Here is a 19,303-nt window from a genome sequence, read left to right on the forward strand (position 1 = left end):
CCTTTTGTCCCGACTTCCAGGGTGTCACTGGATCACATTTTGAATGAAGATTTTTCAATTTGTCTCCCCCTGCTCCATCAGCTCCCTCTTTTCCCGGCAGTACCAGCTATAAAGCCCGATTTCCCACTCTCCATCAGCTTCCTCTTTTCCTGGCAGTACCAGTTATAATGCCGGATTTCCCACTCTCCTGACATGTATATAGTACCTCATAAGGCTCCCATTCAAGTACTAAGCATGCCCGACCCTGCTTAGCTTCCCAGACTGTGTTCAGGATGGGAATGTCATAACTCTCAATGGTGTACAGTTTTGCTTTCATTATGAGTTATGGATATTTATTGATAATCTTGAGGTCACAGTGAGGAGCCAAGGAACACTAGGACCTATTTCAGAAATGGCGTGTTTGTACTCAGCTCTTGGGTGGGTGAGGGGTCCTGGGAAGCTGAGTTCAGGAACATTTCCCACTGGTGACATTAGCATTCTTTCTGCAGTTTGAAGCTAACACAAAGCATGTCACAAGGAAAGCCCTAAACTCTACCCCTCATCAACTTGGAAAGCACATTTGCAACTCGGGTATTTAATGTGAATTTTCAAAAGGATGATTTAATCCAAATCTAGGGTTCATGATGGCATGGCTCTGGGCCTCATGGATCATACGGTGGGAATAAGTTTCCTTTCTTGTTCATGGATGTTCCAGAACCAAACCTCTTCCCAGAGAGAAGGCACAAGTACATTTGATTCCCTTTTGGTGATAAAAATAGGAAACAAGTCTAAAGAGTGCCAGTGCTCTCTGGGGAACGACCTAAAGCCCTTTACAAAGTTTTTCATGGCTCCCATTTCACCATTACAAGTTCATGAGTCCATGCTAACTGCATGTTGAGAAAGTGAGTCTTCATACATTTAGATGCTCAAGACTCCCTTAAGTTTTCTTTTGCTTTTGGTGTATCTTTAAATTCTCTTAAATATCTGTGCCAAGAATTTGAAATGCTGCCAACATACAACTGTGTAGTGAAGAAAAACAGAGCCTTGTAGTCATAATGTGCCAAGTGGTGCTGGTTAGATGCCTAAATTCTGCAGAACCATAGTGGGAATAATTCTTTTTAAAACCCCTACAAGATCTAGGGTGTAACAATTCCTAAGATAAATCATAATTCTTTAGTTGGTAGATCATGTCTTGTTTTCTTGAGTATTGCCTATCTCAGGAACACTGTGGGTGGACTTGGATGGAACATTAATACCCACAGGAGTCCAAGACCATCTGCCAGAGTCCATATTGTAAGATTTAGAAGATTTAGGCATCACTGCCCTCTGTGGGGCAAAGCAAGTTGGCAGAAGTCACCACTTTTTGAAAATTTCCTTAATTACATAAAAGCTATGTAGACATAGTTTCTACCATATGATAATATATAGACTGTATAAGTTCCACCATAGGAGTTTATGATCACATTTCTTGATGGTTTTTCTTTGGGGGGAAATGAAATCAATTCATGTCCCATAAAGTGGTATAAGTGAAGTTTCTCTCTCTCTCTCTTCTCTCTCTCTCTCTCTCTCTCTCTCTCTCTCTCTCTCTCTCTCTCTCTCTCTCTCTGTGTGTGTGTGGGAGGGGGGTTGGGGGAGGGGATGTTCTCCACAAGATAGAGGTGCCAAGTGTGGTAGCACACACTTTTAATGCCAGTATTTTGGAAGGGGGGGGCAGACATATCTCTGAGTTCAAGCCCAGCCTGGTCTACATAGGGAGTTCCAGGCCAATCAGGGCTATCTAGTGAGACCCTGTCTAAACACACACACGGACACACACATAGATAATGAGAAAGGGCTGGGACAGAGGGAGATATGACAATAATTAGAGGGACGTGGAAGAGGATTTCTAACTAAAAGCAGCTCTCCAGGGAGATCTCTGTAGAAGGGAGGCCTGGAGCAGAGAGGGGCAGCTGAAAGAAGGAAAGTCACAGCACGCTCACTGAACCAGCCCACAGGGCGCTTCTTTTCGGTGGAGCACCAGGGAGCACTTTCCCCACAACGTGTCCTTTCCTTACCTTAAGCCAGACCATTTCAGGCGCTGGCCACTTCTTGATATCCACTTCCCGCTGTTGGATGATTGTAAAGTTTCTGAACCTATGGCAAACCTCCCATCACACCCCTTTCAAGACCTCAGAGCCCCTATGTCCGGGTGTTCAAAGTCCCACTAAGAGCATCTTCAAGGAGTGAGAAATGATTTTAATCTCAATACAGCCCTAATCAGTGTGATTCAGAGAACTGCAGCAAGATTCCAGAAGGTTATTTTTAACCAGATGTATGCAAATATTCTCTGCACGGCCCAGCTTCTCAGAATACTGTAAACTAACGAGTCCTCTCCTTGTTTGCTCTTCCAGGCTTGCCAAGTGCTGAGTCAGAGGCGGCCATGTGCACATTTCCCTCGCTGTGTGTTTAAGATAGAAGGTGTTATTCAGCACAAGTGTGGCATAGTCATCTCTTCGTTTTCCTCTACCCTATCGAGAAAGAAAGAGGAAGTGGCAGATAAGCACCATGGGCAATTTTGGTAAGAAATTCTCCAACGTGCTCACAAAATGTGTTTTCGTGAAATGGTAGGAAAATGCCCCATCTTTAGGCTTGGGAAGGACTCACCTGTGGATGATGGCAACCAGCTGTTCTCCGCTGTGAGCGAGGCCAGTGACAGGAAAGGAAGTTAGCCCACAGCAGAAGAGTTTAAACCAGCGGCTCTCAAGCTGGGGGTCGCACAGCAGATATTTACGTTATGATTCATAACAGTAGCAAAATTACAGTTATGAAGTAGCAATGAAATAATTTCATGGTTGGGGGTCACCACCACATGAGGAACTGTATTAAAGGGTCACAGCATCAGGAAGGTTGAGAATTATTGGTTTAAACTGAGGAGACTAACTACCCGATTAACCTAAGTAACCATTCTGAGGTTGGCAACACACTGGACTTCTCCCAGGGCAGGGACAGAGCCTCCCTGCTTGCAGGACTTAAGGAAGAGCCACCTGGCTTGAAAACACAAGCTCAGCCTAAGATGCCATGGCAAGCCCTTCTAAGCCCACAGTCCAAGCATTTGTCAATTCTGTGTGCAGCTGTAGACCTAAATCAAGGCACATACAAGGCTTTGGTGGAGAACTTTAGTTTCCTTGACGTGCCTGAGGTCTCTTTGTCTCTGTGTAACAGTCCTGGCTGTTCTGGAACTCACTTCATAGACCAGGTTGGCTTTGAACTCACAGAGATCTGCCTGCCCCTACTTCCCGAGTGCTGGGATTTAAGGCTTGTGCCACTACTGCCCAGCTGCGATGTATATAATTAAACAAACTAGGAAAGGCTGCCTAAACTCGAAGCAAGAGTCCATGATACTATGCAGGGAAAAAAATGTTCCTCGTGGCAATTCCCAGGTATTGAAAGGGGCAATAAAATGATGTGTTTACCTGGCGCCGTTAGAGAAACCCCCAACCAAGAAGATTCAGGAGCAGTTATTACTTGGGAAGAAGGGGTCCTCTGGCCTCCCCTCTCCCATTAGTATTAGCACAATGGAACTGACTATAAATCCCCACCCCTACAGGCAAAGGAAGTATGGGGCGTCATCATCTTCTTTTTAAACCTTTCTTACCCAGTTTTAATACAAGTAAATATATTAAATAGATGCCCTAGGACACCCACTAGCCAAAGATCAAATAAAGGAGTCACCTAATGCTTTCTTCCACATGTCTTAGGCCCATAGTCTAGGAATATCCTCAAAGTACAAACTGAGTTCGAATCCTTCCTCTCCTGGGACACACTGTGTATCCAGAATAAGGAGTATAGCTCTACCCTTAGGTCTGCCTGTCATCAGAAGCATCCTCCCAAGAAAATCCTAGAACCTTCCTGGGCCTCTGTCTCCTGATCCTTAGAACGGGGAGACATTCCTGGCTGTTTCCAGCTCTCTCTGAAGTACTCCACCTTTGTTGTGCTAATTATTTTGTTGTCCTTTGAAGTGTGGCTGCTGGGGTAGGCCCAGAGTAGATGACAGAGACCCAGATACTAGGGACGAACTGGTGTGGAGCCAACTACTGTGGCTTCTTCTGGCAAAGAGAGTGAGCTTGCAGGTCCTGCTAACTGGTGAGAACTGTGCGCTTTCCTCTGCTCATCTGAAGGAAACCTACATTCTCTTAATGGAAATAATGGGTTATGCTTAGGTCAGACCCATGCTAGACTCCATACCAGAGTTCTAGAGTGTCTAATTTAATCTGTTTTTGCTTCTCCTTCTTTGTACTTTTTCCCTTCTTTTAATTTCTTTAAAGCAAAGTCATGTTTACCGGACAACTGAGAAAGATTTAAATGTGTCGAGCCATAGAAGGGGCGAGGAGGCAGGAACACTGACCACTGAGGAAGACCGTGAGAACACAGCAGGCAGACCCCAGGAAGACGTTGAAAGGAAACACTTCAGTTAGCGAGGCCGTCCAGGCCTTGACCCCACTTTAACGGCTCAAAGTTTAAAAAGGGGAATAAAGAAAATTTGAGCTGAGAGAGGAAGGAGTAGGAAAAGGTTAAGCCAAGACAGAAACTGTGAGTAGACAGATGTGAAAGGGGCTGAAAATAAGTGAAAAGTGAAAAATTGCTTTATGAATAAACCGTTGAAAAATAGTGAGTGAAAAAGCAATCGCGCTTCCAGTTATTACTGAATCACAAGCTGTGGCAGGGAGCCTGGCCTGAGCAGCCCCAGCCCCTACCTCCACGGCTGCACTTGGCTCGACGTGCCTGTGGGCGGCCACCGTTTTCTACTTGACTGTTCAGTTTCATTGTGATTGCCTTCAGCACAGACGGCATGGGCCACTTTACCACCCTGATCACCAAAAACATGACTGGTCACCTCTCCAACCTGCTGACATGACAGGCAGGTGATAGCCAAGGGGTTGAGGGCAGCGTGGGAAGAAGAAGCAGAGGGGTTCGTGAGAGCCGGCCATGACCTGCTGCTGCATTTTGCTGTCCAGTGCTTCTTGTCATTCCCGGGGATATGTTCCCCACAAAGCCATGGTGGGCCTGCCTCAGGTCCCTTCTCCCCGATGACACCAACAGATGACCCTTCCCTGAGCACATCTGGGCCGGGGCGTAGCAAGAAAGATGCCAATCATAGCACGCTTCCGTCCTCCACCCCTCTGCATAGTTGGGGAAGTAAGTACAGGGAGCACCAGGAAGTGGACCGGTTCTGCCAGTCTGAGTCTGCCCTCCTGTGAGCCTGCATGACTAGGGAGACGAGAGGAAGTGCTTAAGTACCCACCAGCCAGATGTGGTGTTTTGGAAAATGGCCAGTACCAGATGCCATAGCTCCTTCCCTGCTGTGGGGCTGCACGCAGCTAGGTGGTGGGAAGCTGGTGGCCACACATCCCAAACTTAGTTGTGTGGCTGTGTTTTCTGTCCGCTCCATTGGTGAGCATCCTCCCTCTGTAAGCTCACCCTCATCGAAGTGACAGGCTTAAGGAGGCAGGTGCCTCTCTAGTGACCTAGGCACGAGGGAAACTAGGCCCAGGGGACATTTGACCCAGATGACCCAACGAACTACTAACCCAGGCATGCAGCTGGGTGGACAATCAGAGGGTGAGTCTGCTCCTAATGCACCTGTTTCATTTTTAATAACCATCATGTGAATGTAGTTCTGTCCACTGGCCAATGAGGCTGAGGTTTCCCTGGAAGGCCCACAGGGCCGTTGATAGCTGTTAGACTGTAGGAGGTCCCTTGCCTTTGCTAGTGGGAAGCTTAAAGCCAGTGTGCTTTCCTCCCAGGGGTTTTCCATGAAGGACATAGATGGGATTGGGCTTGGAGTATCTCCAGCCCAGTGGTGGGAAAACGGTCAAGGAAGATGCCCAAGACATCTGACAACTTCATGCTGGTACTGGAAAGTGACTGTGGGCGATATGTCAGCAGGTTAGACGTTGCTTCTAATGCAGCTGGGCAAACAAAGGAGCTGCTGCTGTTGCTTGTACTGTGGGCAGGTACCAAGCATGAGGGCTGTACGGCACTAGATTACGGCCTGTTGCCTTGTCAGACGCTTAGCTCTTCTTCCATACTGGGTATTGAGCTCAGGCCCTGTGGGTACTAGGTGAGTGCTTTACCACTGAGCTAGACCTGCAGCCACATGGCTTGGACTCTTAACTCTTTGAAAGTCGTGTTAGAAAGGAAGAGATAGAGAGTCTTGGAGAACCACAGCCTGCCATGGTCTGCTATTATTCTGAACCCTCCTCTTCAGTCCTTCTGGGGATGGCAGGATTTCTGTGAGGTGCCCCAGGAAGTTTGTATTTCTGTTGCTTTTGCAGATGGTAGGTGTCAGGCTTCTACGCCAGCCTCAGATAACTGTTTTTCAGAGAGGAAACTGAGGTACCAAGATAACCCATGCCTCATAGCACACCTCAAGTCCTGGGTAGCAGGCATTGAGCAGGCATTTGCTGTTTAGAAAAACTGGTTTTAAACATTCCTTCCTCTTTAGAGCATAGATCCTGGATCCTCTCCACAAAGGAAGGAGGACACATGGATGCACACATTTCTATTTCGAGTACACAGAAAAAGCCTGTGTTGCTTCTGAACTTAAGATGGTTCGTTCCCTGCCTTAAACAAGGCAGAGATGAAAGTTAAGAAGGAACAGTATGGTCAATCTTTTGTTCTTAGGCAGTGGGATCCCAATAGGCACAACTCCTTTTGGGGCTATGTGAAGACTTTTCACATGGCCACCCATCACCCATCACCCATCACCCAGCTTTACAATCAACAGAAACCCTAGAAGATTTATACTTGTAGTGCTTCATATTGGCAGCTTTTGTCTCCTCTGGCTTTGACCTACATGTGGGTCCCAGACTAAAACTTCTGTTATCCGAGGTAAACCAGCCCATCTCAGCTAGGCTACAGCTGTTTCAACCCTTCCTCCAACTTGAAGCCAGTAACAAAACATATTATTGCTCATCTGTAGCCTGAAGAACTGTGTGCTCTTTAAAAAGCTGGCTGGGAAGAAAGGAAAGAAGGAAAAAGGGAGGGAGGGAGGGAGGGAAAGAAGGAAGGACCCTTCTAAAGCTGAATCCTTTAAAGGGCTGAATCCTGATTTACATCGGAGAAAGGAGTGCGAAATTGCTGGGGTGGAAGTGAGTCTCACTAGTACAGATTCTACCCTGAGCTCTGCCGAGGGCCTTCTCCAGAACAGCAGGTCCCTGTGGAAGATTGAGAAGAAAAAGAGAAAAAGTCTGTGCTGAAGGTGCTCAGACTTCCTTCCGCACTGGGTTTTGCTCCCTTCTAAGGGCTGTTTGAAAGTTGTTTCTGGGCTTCTAACTGTGCAGAAACCACATCACCTCTTCTGTCATGTCTTTGCTCACCGCTGGAGACCCTGGTGGTTAGAGAGGGAAAGTCCCTTTGATGGTGCCTGTGGGGGGAGAGGGTGTTGAGGACTGGGAAGGGTTGTCAGGGGTGAGGGGAGCAGAGCGGGCCTGATGCTTGTCTATCTGGCCTACATAGACTTTAGTCCTCCAATCAGCTAAGCGTGTCTTTTGGGGAGTCCACTTCACCTTTCATCATCGTGGGATGAGGAGAAACGTATCATTAGACAAAGCAAAGAACATAACTTCAAGAGCTCTGTGGTTCTGAGAAGCCCATAGAGTGGCCACAATGACTTCTGGGTAGCCTAAGAATAGTTTATGCTTTCCTCTTTGGCACAGGTATGGATGAGGCCTCAGATGTGTAAAGATGGGTGGGAGAACAGGTACCTGTTTGGTTTTAGCCGTTAAGAATAAACTCTGTAGTGCCATGTTTGTCTGTCTGTCTGTCTTTTCTCCTATTTTTCCTTCCTTCTTTTGAGATAGAGTCTCATGTATCTTGGCTTGTCCTCAAACCTGTCACCAAGTAGCCAAGAGTGATCTTGAACTCTTGATGCTACTTCTAAGTGCTGGGATTCCCGGTGTCTATGACCACACCCAGTGTATGTGGTGCTGAGAATCAATGCCAGGACTTAGAGCATGTGAGACAAGCCTTCCACCAACTGAGCACCATCTGTGCCTCTCTTTACTGTTATAAAAACATATAAAATGGATCATCTTAAGCACTCTTAAGTGTTCAGTAGAGTAGTGTCAACTGTATGCACTTTGTTGTGCAATAGACCTTTTTCATCTTGCAAAACTGAAACTCTCATCCTCCTTCCCCTCCCCCTCAGCTACTGGGTACTGACATTTCTTGATCATGCCACTGATCGTGAGTGCTTTTCTTCGGTTACGTCTATAAGCTTGATTTCCATACCATGGCCTGTTTTGAGTTCACACACCAACTGCCATGCTGGAGGAGCAGTCCAGATTCACTCATGGTGAACCTTCATCATTCACTGCAGATCACAATCACAAATCCATGTGCTCAGCACTCCAGTTGGGCTGCAGCAGTTTATGGAGTTGTTATTTGCACCAGCACACCAGTCAGGAATGAAAATAACAATCAGCTCCTTAAATGTTTATAAGCCTCTTGGGCTATTGCACATGTAATTTAGAGTTGCCATCTTGTCTCCTTCTCCTTCTCAGTGGAATGGAATGTCCTCTTCTTCAACCTGGTGGCTGTAGGGTTGTCGGGAGGAGAATTTTCTAGTCAACCCTTGGTTGAAGTCCTCTTCCCTCTTCAGTAGCTGGTTGTGTGGTGGCATTTCCTCATATACTAAGCAAATCCTCCCTGCGGGTTGTCCCTGGAACCAGAGCAGGGGGCAGGTAAGTACTCTCACCCAATCAGCACCATCAATTTGTCATTCCCTGAAAATAGAGTTGTCCCTCCAGTCTGGCCTGTCCACCCCCAGCGCCCTCGCTCGCTCGGCTGGTAGGGATGGCGAGAAGGCCTGACTGCCTTTGAGCAAGGCCACATTCCAGGGGAGTGGTTACTCCGCATTCACTGCACACTGGGCGTGCTGTACCTCGTGCCTGCAGCCACCCTTGAAGTGTTGTTGTTACACAACAGTCATGAACTCTGGAATGTTTCTGGTCACGCTGTAAATGACACTGTCAAGCTTCAAGGCTCAGAATGAAGCTGGCTTGTTTTTCAGTAGATGATAGTCCTGCCCAGGACAGAACAAAGCTCAGAGGCTTTTACAATATGCTTCTTACTCTGAGACACTTAAGCAGAAATGCTGGGGAAATAAGCTACATGGACAGATTACAAATCACACTCCAATCATCTCAGAGCCCTATAAAGTACCTTGAACGAGTTGCCCACACTGCTTGCCAATGAGCTTTCTAGAAATTAGTCTAGCACTCCTTACAGTGACTTTATGTCCACTCTTGCCTGGCCTTTTCCTTCTTCAGTTGATTTCCTTCATGAGATAAATGAAGAAAGCAAGAGATTAGGGTTCCAAAGAACATCTGATTCATGAGTCATGTCTGTTTTTCCTCCATAGTATTCATTTAAAATGGCATGGTTCCAGTAGAAGAAACAGAAAGTAAAAATGAACCTAAATACAGCCTCTGTGATCGGCAGCAGTTTGAACATGGTGCCTCGAGTTCCATTTCTCCCGTAGAAGACACTAAGTTGGTCCTGGTGATTAACTTATCCTCACAAATGTCGATTAAAGTTACTTTATTAGGTCCATTTTACGGTTACAGAAAAAGGAGCCCAGAAAGGGTAAACATTGGATGATGTAGAGAGACAGTAACAGTGCTGTAAGAATTTTCTCCTTTATATGATTGAGGGTTGAACCTAGAGTCTCCTACATGCTGGACAGGTGCTATAACACTGAACCACAATCCCCAGCTCTCTTTTCATGTATGTATGTGTGTGTATGTATGTATGTATGTATGTATTTATTTATTTATTTATTTATTTATTTATTTTGAGACAGGGTCTTCCTAACTGGCCTAGGTAGGCCTTGAATTTGTAATCCATCTGCCTCAGTAGCTGGGTGTGTCACTAGGCCTGGCTCTAAAAATTTTTTATTTTGTTATTACTATTATTATTGTTATTATTTTGGTTTTTTGAAACAGGGTTTCTTTGTGTAGCTCTGGCTGTCCTGGAACTAGCTCACTGTAGACCAGGCTGGTCTCAAACTCACAGACATTCACTTGCCTCTGCCTCCCAAGTGCTGGGATTAAAGGTGTGCACAACCACTGCCCTGCGTAAAAAAATATTTTTAAGAAATATATATGTATTTTAATTTTATGTGTATTAGTGTTTTGCCCGTATGTTTGTATGTGCACCACACATGTGCCTAGTGTCCATGGAGGTCAGAAGAATGCCACAGATTCCCTAGAACTGGAGTTACAGAAGGTTATGACTTCCATGTGGGTAATGGGAACCCAACATGGGTCCTTTGCAAGAACAGCAAGTGTTCTTAACCACTGAGCCACTTCCTAGCCCCTCAAAAATTATTCTTGAGTAACTTAATATCACACTCACTGTGACCAAAGCCTTTCTAATTATGGCCAACACTTTCTCCATCTCAGAAGCTCAACCTTAGTAAAAAACAAAACAAAGCAAAACAAACAAACAAAAAAACAACCTAGATCTTTGAAGTAAGATAAAGTTTACAATATATACTGAAACCTACATTTTACTGTGTATTACCAGGTGAGAGAGTTTAGGAAGGATCCCCCAACATATAATTGATGACACAGTGTGAAGTGTTTGGGGGTCATTTAGGAAATCTTACTGCCCCTCATAATTGTAAATCTTCTCATCAGATACATAAAGATGTGAACCTTCAGATTCTTTTATTTTATTTCTGTCTCAAGTTACAGGTTTGTCATCCTGATAACAAAAGGGGACTCCAGCTTTCCAAGCTGTCTCTTCACTCATGCGCTCACCCATGAACCTTTATCGCCTGCCTGTTACACTCCAGGTATTGGGACAGGCCAGGTCGAGGGTCAGGTAGGAACAAGGCCAGGACCTTGACCTCAGAGAATTACCTGCTTCAGCAGGGAAAGTGCAATGTATAATTTGATTCATGTCACTGGTATTTTTTAAGTAAAGTAGTTATATTAGTATCTGCTAAAGGGGGATCAAATTTATTTTAAGAGACTAATGCCCAGCTTTGATTATATAGCTTTTAATTTTACAGATTTTAAAAAGTATTATTACATATGTTCATCTGGGGCTCAAAAGGGTTTTGTGAATACAAACAATATTCTGACAGTATTTAGGTTGAGATGCCTAGTAGAAAAATTCCATATTCCACTTAGGGTACTGGCCCAATGGGACAAGGCTAGAGTAGCCCCAACCACTGTCAAATCTGCCTGTGTCTTCCAGTGCAAATGTGAGTTATGACAGTGGTGACCGGGTGTGGCTGGCCAGTGCTGTCTCTATGTAGCTATTTATAGACATGAGTCTCTAGAGATGTACATCCACAAACAAACACTGACTTGATTTGTTTTTCCAGCATCATATAGAACATCTCTTGCTGAGATGGTATGAGGTTTTAATTTCAAACCAGCCCCCTGTTTCATAAGGATGTCTAAAGTCGTGGTAACTAGTCATTTTTTTTTTAAATGTTCTTTGAAAAAGGAATGATGAAAAGCTGGTGTCCTGGGGAGTGTTGGTGTCAGGAGATGGACAGGCACTGTACCAGGGGATGTTAGAGGTCAGATGACCAAGACACTTGGTTTGCTACAGGTTTGGCCAGCTGGATGACTTTAGCAAAACATGTCACCTCTCCACATCTGTAAAATGCCTCAAGTAAACCAGGTGACCTCTGAGTCCATTACTACAAACCAGCAAGTTAAAAGCTTATTACTCACCTTAATAGAGATGTGTTAAAGTTAAAATGTATCATTGAAACATTGGCCTGTGGCGCTCTGGTCCAGCCACTCTGTTCAATGTGGTGTTTTGGTCAAGGTAACAAAGAAAAGCAGGGTGGCCTTGCCCTGTAGCTCTTGGCTCAGCTTAGCAGGGATTGGTGACTCAGCATGGGCTCTCTGCCCGATGGGTCAGGGCCATGAGCACCCAGGTGGGCCTTGGTATGGGGTTGCAGCCAGCACTTCGAGGTGACCCAGAGACTTGCAATGTGGACTATTTCAATAGCCACTCAGATTCCAGGGCACTGCACTCAAGCTGAGGAGTGCCAGCCTTCATGCCCCATCAGACTGCAGCCTTGGATAATTACACTTCTCCACTGACTCTGGCATTGCAGAGCTGCGTGCCATCCACACTTCCTCTTCCCTGGAGTGTTGTTTGCCAGTCCATGATGAGTGGAGTGAATTGGGAGACTTCCAAATCTTGGTGGGCCTGCTCATCCATGTCACCAAAGAGAGGAATGAAACAGGAAAAAGATTAAAAGAAAAGCAGCAGCAGCTATGGAACCCTCTTCCCCTTCCCTTCCCCTTGAGGGCAAAGGAAACTTACTACCTCAAAACAAAAAGGGAAGGGTGTGTCAGTATGGAGTCACTCTAGGTGGGGATCTTGGAAATCCATGAAAGGAGTCATAGAGATTCATGCAACACTCATGTGTATGAAAATCTCTTTCTGTTTTTTAGGGGTGCGGGGTTGCGAAACCACAGAGCCCTATCTTTAAGCTATGAGATGTCGACATAATTGTTTTGAGGGCCACCAATCAGACCACACATTTGCCCTACCCGGTTCTAATGAGTGCTCATTAGGTGTTGTGATAACAACACCCTGCTTGTCTGTTAACAAAGGCGCATTCCATCCGGGGATCACCCACAGCAGCCGAGGCGGCAGCCCTGGAGTCACGCACTCCTTCCCTCTTTTCCTGATTTATTCCAGAGCTGGCAGGTGCTCACAGGGTGCTTCTCCTGATTCCCGCTCCTTCATCCTAACCTCTTTTTTGTCCTCTTCTGGGCTATATCAGGTTCCTTACTGAGAGCAATGATCTACTCGCCAGCCAGGCTCTTGGCATGATGCTGAACCCGAGTGTTTCCAGGTCACTGGGACACCTTTGGGAGAATTGGAGTCAATGCCAAGTGCCATTCCAAAAGCTGGAGACATCTGCCTACCTCCCAAGATGACAAATTTTTCCAGAGCAGTTGTTTACTTTTCTTGCTGGGCTAGCCAATGAGATGATGACTTTCTGGTGCACAAGTCAATGTTGGGAAAAACATTCTCATTTAGGAACAAATTCTAAATCTCAACTTTATATGCATCCATTTTTTTGATTTTATTGGTGTTTGCTTTGACTGGCTGGGTCTCTGTGAAATCAGGCCTACCATTTAACCTTCCAAACGCTCTCTGCTTCTGTCTAAAGGGTCACCGGCATGACTGGGGAGTTTGGGTCCATTCACCCAGCATTATAAGACACAAACTATGTGCACCCGGCTGCTTCTTGCTTTGGCAATCATGGTGCAATAGTGTCTCTTCCAGGTCTCCAAGCATTTAAAACCTCATCAAAAAGATATTTACACACGAGAATAAAACTAACAGCACAAGGTAGAGCATGACAAGACACTAGCATGGATATGAGGGACATTTGTTTCAGCTTTTTTTTATGACTGCATTCTGGAAACCATTCAAATGTCTGCTAAATAGAAGACTGGTTAAGTAAGTAGTGATTGGTTACATGGTGGAATATTACACTGCTCTAAAAAGAATTTTAATGCCAGATGGTGGTGGCTCACACTTTTGAACCCAGTACTCAGGAGGCCAAGGCAGGCGGATCTCTGTGGATTTGAGGCCAGCCTGGTCTACAGATGAAGTTTTAGGACAGCCAAGGAGGGGTGGGGAGAGGAATTTTAACATGTTCTACATGTGTTAAAATGGAAGATTTCCAAACATGACCAGAGATGGAAGGAAAGCAAGTGTGTATTGACGTGTACCCCTGCTTCTGCTGGTGGGAGGAAAAGATAGCGGTGTATTTGCGAAGTGTTATATATGCATTAAATATGTTCTTCTGCAGCACTGGCGATCAAACCCTGGATCTTGCAGAGCCTAAGCAGGGGCTCTGCCTCCGAGTTCTACCCTGCACCTCTGGTGATGATCTTTGAGCGGATACGCAAGAATCAGGAGAATGTGGGAGCCCCTGGAAAAGAGAGAAGTGGAGGGTGAGCAATGGCAGACTTACTTTACCTTGAGAATTATTTTGAATGTTTTGAATTTTGATGCAGCTACATATATTAAAAAAATTAAATACTGTCTAAAATGGACCCCAATCTCTGGCCAGCTCTCAACACTGGGAGCCGGTGAAAGACAAAATGGTTTTTCATAGAGGTCTAAGGAATGGAATGGATTCCCTTCAAGAAACCTTGAAACAGCTGTGCTGGCAGAAGGGGGCAGGAGGGGGAGAGTGCCTCCTGCCCTCTCTCCTTAGAGTCAGCTCCATCTGAAGCTTATGGAATGAAAAGCAGGACAGGGGAGGGGTGTAATGTTATACTGCATGGCACAGAGGGTAGGTTACCACTTCAAGTCCACTGTGCAAAGAGAGAAGAAAATCTGGGGGCACTGGAATGAAATCTTACGAAGTCTTCCTTCCCGGTGAACTGTGGGGTCCACTGCACTGCACACTGGTGGCCCAGCAGGCAGTGGACAGCCCTGACTCCTGTCCTGAGAAGCTGCTCCATGTCTTCGGTCTTCCTGCTGGCGTATTCTCGGAGGGTCTGGCAGCTTGTCAGACTGTTTACTTTGGAAAATTTTTGTTGTTACTTGTTGATTGGTTGGTTGGTTGGATGGATGGATGGATGGATGAATGGATGGATGGATGGATGGTTGGTTCTGTTTATTTTTGGGACAGGGTCTCACTGGGCAGTCCTGGTTGGCCTGCAGCTCACTTATGTGGACTAGTTTGGTCTGAAACTTTTAGTGATTCTTCTGTTTCTGCATGGACTATAGACATTCTCCACCTGACCGGCCGGCAGACTCTTGCTCCTACTGATGACTGAACTTCATCTAGCTGTCAAGCCCTGGCAACTGTACCTTGACACACACATCGAGTTCAGGAGTAGAGCTGGACTCCGCCCTGGTCACCTAACCCTGGGCCTGGTACACTGTTTACAGAATGCCCACTCCATCATGACTTCCTGGGACTGTTGGCAAGAACACTCACAATAGGTAAATGGCCAGAATCGACTGAACTCCATGAGGACAGCCCAACAGGTCAGGCTTAGGACTCCTTAGAAGGACAGGTGGCTGAAACAGGTTTTTGGGGAGTCTCCTCTCCTGCCTGAAAGGAGGAAAGCAATGGCCTAAGCCTCCCAGCCTGCAGATAGACTAGTACCCTTCAAGCTACACAACCCTCCCATCATAGGTCAAGTTCATCATAGAAGCTGCAACATCATATCTACCCCAGAACTGTATTAATCTTTACCCACGATAGGATATATATATATATACAGTCTCACATGTGAAAACTATACATATTTAAAAAAACTCATTAAGGACAACTGACAATATCTGTTTCTTTTTACTACAGAAAAAAAACAACTCAATAATTGCAATAATTTTTAGTTTTTGCTTTGTTTTGTTCTTTTCAAATTGAGTTGTGGGGGTCTTTTGTTTGTTTGTTTTTGTTTGGAGAGACAGAATTTCATTTAGCCCAAGCTAGCCTTGAACTTTCTACTTAGGTGAAGCTAGCCTTGAACTCCTGTTACTCCTGTCCCCTCTTTCCAAGGGCTGAGTGTCCAGACATTCACCACCAGGCCAGTTTTGAACTATTTTTTAATAAGTCTGCTTTGCTCCTCATTTTACTCTTCCTGTGAACTTGCTCTATGTGAGGAAGGATGGAGACTTGTGGCCCACTGGTTGGGATGACAAAAGTCTCTTCCCTCCCGGGCTCTGACCTTCAGCTTCTTGTGGGAAATGTCACCTGGGCAGCTCTGACGAGGTTTACTTTCTATTTACTCAGATGAATTTCCTTTTTCATAATGACTTCAGCAAATGGACTCTGGACGACTTCGAGTTCAGCAGGACGAGACTTATCTTAGTCCCGCTGTGATTCACTGCCCCTCACCACGTCCACAGACACCTGACTTGACTTAGTCTCATCTAATTCCTCCGGCTGTTTGCAGTGGAATTTCCATAACCCGGACAGCATGAGTCAAAATGGGTCATCCAACTGCTTAACGAATTGAGCTGATTGTTTGGAGCCTGGTGTTTACAATAAAAACCACCAACCATCTTGTTTTCTTGTGTTTTGACAGCCCGGAAGCTCAGCAGGAGGCAGAGGGACTCTCCATCTTGGTAGAAGCAAAGGACCTTCTTTTTTCTTGCCTTTTGTTTGCCTTTTACTGACTGCTTTGAAAGACCTAGCCTGTGTCCAGTGGCCCAGGTCTTGGTGAATAATAAGGTGTGGGCACCTAAAAAGCTAATCCCTGTTCATTGTCTCTAGCCACAGTTCAAGGGTTCTGCAGTTTGTCTTTGGAAATGAGTCAACAAACAGTTGGGGAGAAAAACTGTGCCTCTAAATTAATAACGACACACCTTCAAGTCTTGTCCTTTCATTTACCAAACCTGGAGTTTAACAACTCAAGACCACACTTCCTTGTGGGTGAGCCTGCATTTCATGAGATCATAAAACTGAAGAAAAGTCTGTGGGCTGGCTGCTCCCTCAAGGAGTCCCTAGCACTAGCCTGCCCCAGCCTACCCTCATTTCTTTCTGCTTCCCCGAAGGGCTTCTTGAACACATTAAAAAGTATTTTGTGGGCTGGGGAGGTAGCTCAGCTGATCAAGTGCTCATCTTCCAAGCATATGGACTTGAATTTAGAACCCCAGCACTGTGTAAGAGCTGAGTGTGGTAGCATTAGCCGAGTGTGGTAGCATTAGCTGAGTGTGGTAGCATTAGCATGCTCCTGAAGCCTCCGTTCTGGCAAGGCAGAGATGGGGGCAGGCACGGATCCTTGGGGCTTGCTAGACAGTCAGGCTAGCTGAATCTGTGAGGTTCAGCGAAAGGAAATCCTGTCTCGATAAATAAGGTATCACACTGGCACATCCTTGCCCAGCTCCAGGGCCTGACCTAACTGGGGAATGAAGAAAGAACAGACACACAGGAAAGCTGGGATTGCGTGGCCTGGGCTCTTGCATGGAGAAGCAGCACCTAAGAAGCTCAGCATGTTTATTCCACATGCTTGAATAGGAAGGCAGCGCTATTGCATACAGCTGAGAAACGAGGCAAGTTCAGCTAATCCCTGTAGGAGCAGTCTGCAGGTTGCAAACATCCGGGAGGGGAAGCTCTGCTGGGTATTTTCTGCACACACTGTTAACTTCCACGCTGAGCCTCACCAGGGAAGGCATTGCCACCCCGACGGGGCTGAAACGATGGGTCTCTTGACATGACTGTGCCCATGTCAACATCGCAGACTTAGTCAGTACTTCACTGGCACCTTAAAGAAAGCAATTTTGAGAAAGACACCCACAGCTGACCTCTGCCCCTCAGGCATGTGCACAATCAGGCACACACACCTACACATGCGCATTCACACACACACACACACACACACACACACGGGAGTCATCTCAGAAGGCTTTCCTTCCTACATGTCAACCTGGAAGTACTCCTTGGTTGGCTCAGTTCCCATGACTCTCTTCACTATTTACTTCCTTTCTTTGTATTTTTATTTGTTAGATGTTGGCAGATTATTAGGTCTTGCTTTAGGCAATGGTTCTTTTATTTCTTTTATAAAAAAAAGACATGGTGGCTTGTTTGTTTGTTTCTTTCTCCATCTTTCTTTCTTTCTTTCTTTCTTTCTTTCTTTCTTTCTTTCTTTCTCTCTCTCTCTCTCTCTCTCTCTCTCTCTCTCTCTCTCTCTCTCTCTTCTTTCTTTCTTTCTTTCTTTCTTTTTTTGGTTTTCAAGACAGGGTTTCTCTGTGTAGCAGCTCTGCCTGTCCTAGAACTTACTTTGTTGACCAGGCTGGCCTCGAACTCACTGAAATCTGTCTGCCTCTGCTCCAGAGTGCTGGGATTAAAGGAGTGCACCATCACTACCCAGCTAGATTTTTTTGATAAGTAAAAATTATCACATAGGTGCTGAAGAAGGCAGTTGAAAGCACTTTCTGCTCTTGCAGAAGACCCAGGTTCAGTTCCCGGGACCTACATGGTGGCTCACATCTCCCTGTAACTCCAGTCCACGGCATCTGAGCCTTCTTCTGACCTCAGAGGACTTCTGCACTCACATGGTGTACATGCATGTATGCAAGCATACACAAACACAAACAAAATATATGAATTAAATTTTCTTTCTTTTTTTCATTAACAATTTTTTTATTCATTCCACATACCAACCTCAGAAGATCCCTCCCTCATCCCTCCTCACACTCCCCCCATTCCATCCCCCATCCCCTCCACCAAAAAGGTAAAGCCTCCCATGGGGAGTCAGCAAAGCCTGGCACACTCAGCTGAGGCAGGTCCAAGCCCCTCCCCCTGCATCAAGGCTGTGCAAGGCATCCCACCATAGGCAACGGATTCCAAAAAGCCAGCTCATGCACCAGGGAAAATTTATTATATGGCAGCAAAAAAATTCATATTAACCATATTTTTTCTTTTTTTCCTAAGTAAAAGAAGGGTGAAAGGAAATACACTTTATATATATATATATATATATATATATATATATATATATATATATATATATATATCACTCTTATCCTGGTACAAAACCAATCTTCAGTCCTGGTTCACTCTTCTCTGTCTTCAAACGGGAGTTCATGCTTCCCAAGGGCTTTGGGGATGCTAACCCATGCAATCTCCAACAACCATATTCTTGCCCCCATCTCCCTGGTGCCTCCTGGCTGTGTAGTACTACCCTCTTTAACTGCCTCAGCCCAAGTGAGACACACACACAACCTCCTGCACCGGGAGCTTTGCCTCTGCGGATGGAAACTTCTTCCCATGCTTTGCTGTCCTGGAGTTTGGCCATCGTTCACTGTGGTGGAGTCTGAGGTGAGCAACACTACAGTATTAATAAGTGACAAAGCAACATGGAGATGAAGCCTAGCACAAAGGTCATCCTCTGAGAATCCTGTCACTGATAAGAAATTCCTCCAGCTCGATGGCTCGGAGACACCAGGAAGGGCTCATGATACCTAATGCTAAAAGCCCAGCACAGAACATGTGGGTTGAGCCCCGGTTTAGAGTCTCTTAGCGTCTGCGCAATCCTTATACATAATTCTAAAGGAATGAGGGATCTGCTCAGTCCACAAGACACTGTAATCAGATCAAACGGCAGCCAGAGGAAAGATGTGGACAGCCACTGACTGTAGGACTCTGTAGGGAGCAGAATAGAGACAGTTCAGTGTGGGAGAGGCTGACCCCAGCCACAGCTCCCCAACACTGAGAAATAATATCACCATATCTGTAAGTCACTGAAACAAAGACAGACCGTGACCAACCACAACATGGTGAGGAGGTTCATAGCTTTCTTAAGAAATTCCTATATGCAATGGTTAG

The sequence above is a fragment of the Peromyscus maniculatus genome, chromosome 16, assembly GCF_049852395.1.
Source record: "Peromyscus maniculatus bairdii isolate BWxNUB_F1_BW_parent chromosome 16, HU_Pman_BW_mat_3.1, whole genome shotgun sequence".
Lineage (NCBI taxonomy): Eukaryota > Metazoa > Chordata > Mammalia > Rodentia > Cricetidae > Peromyscus > Peromyscus maniculatus.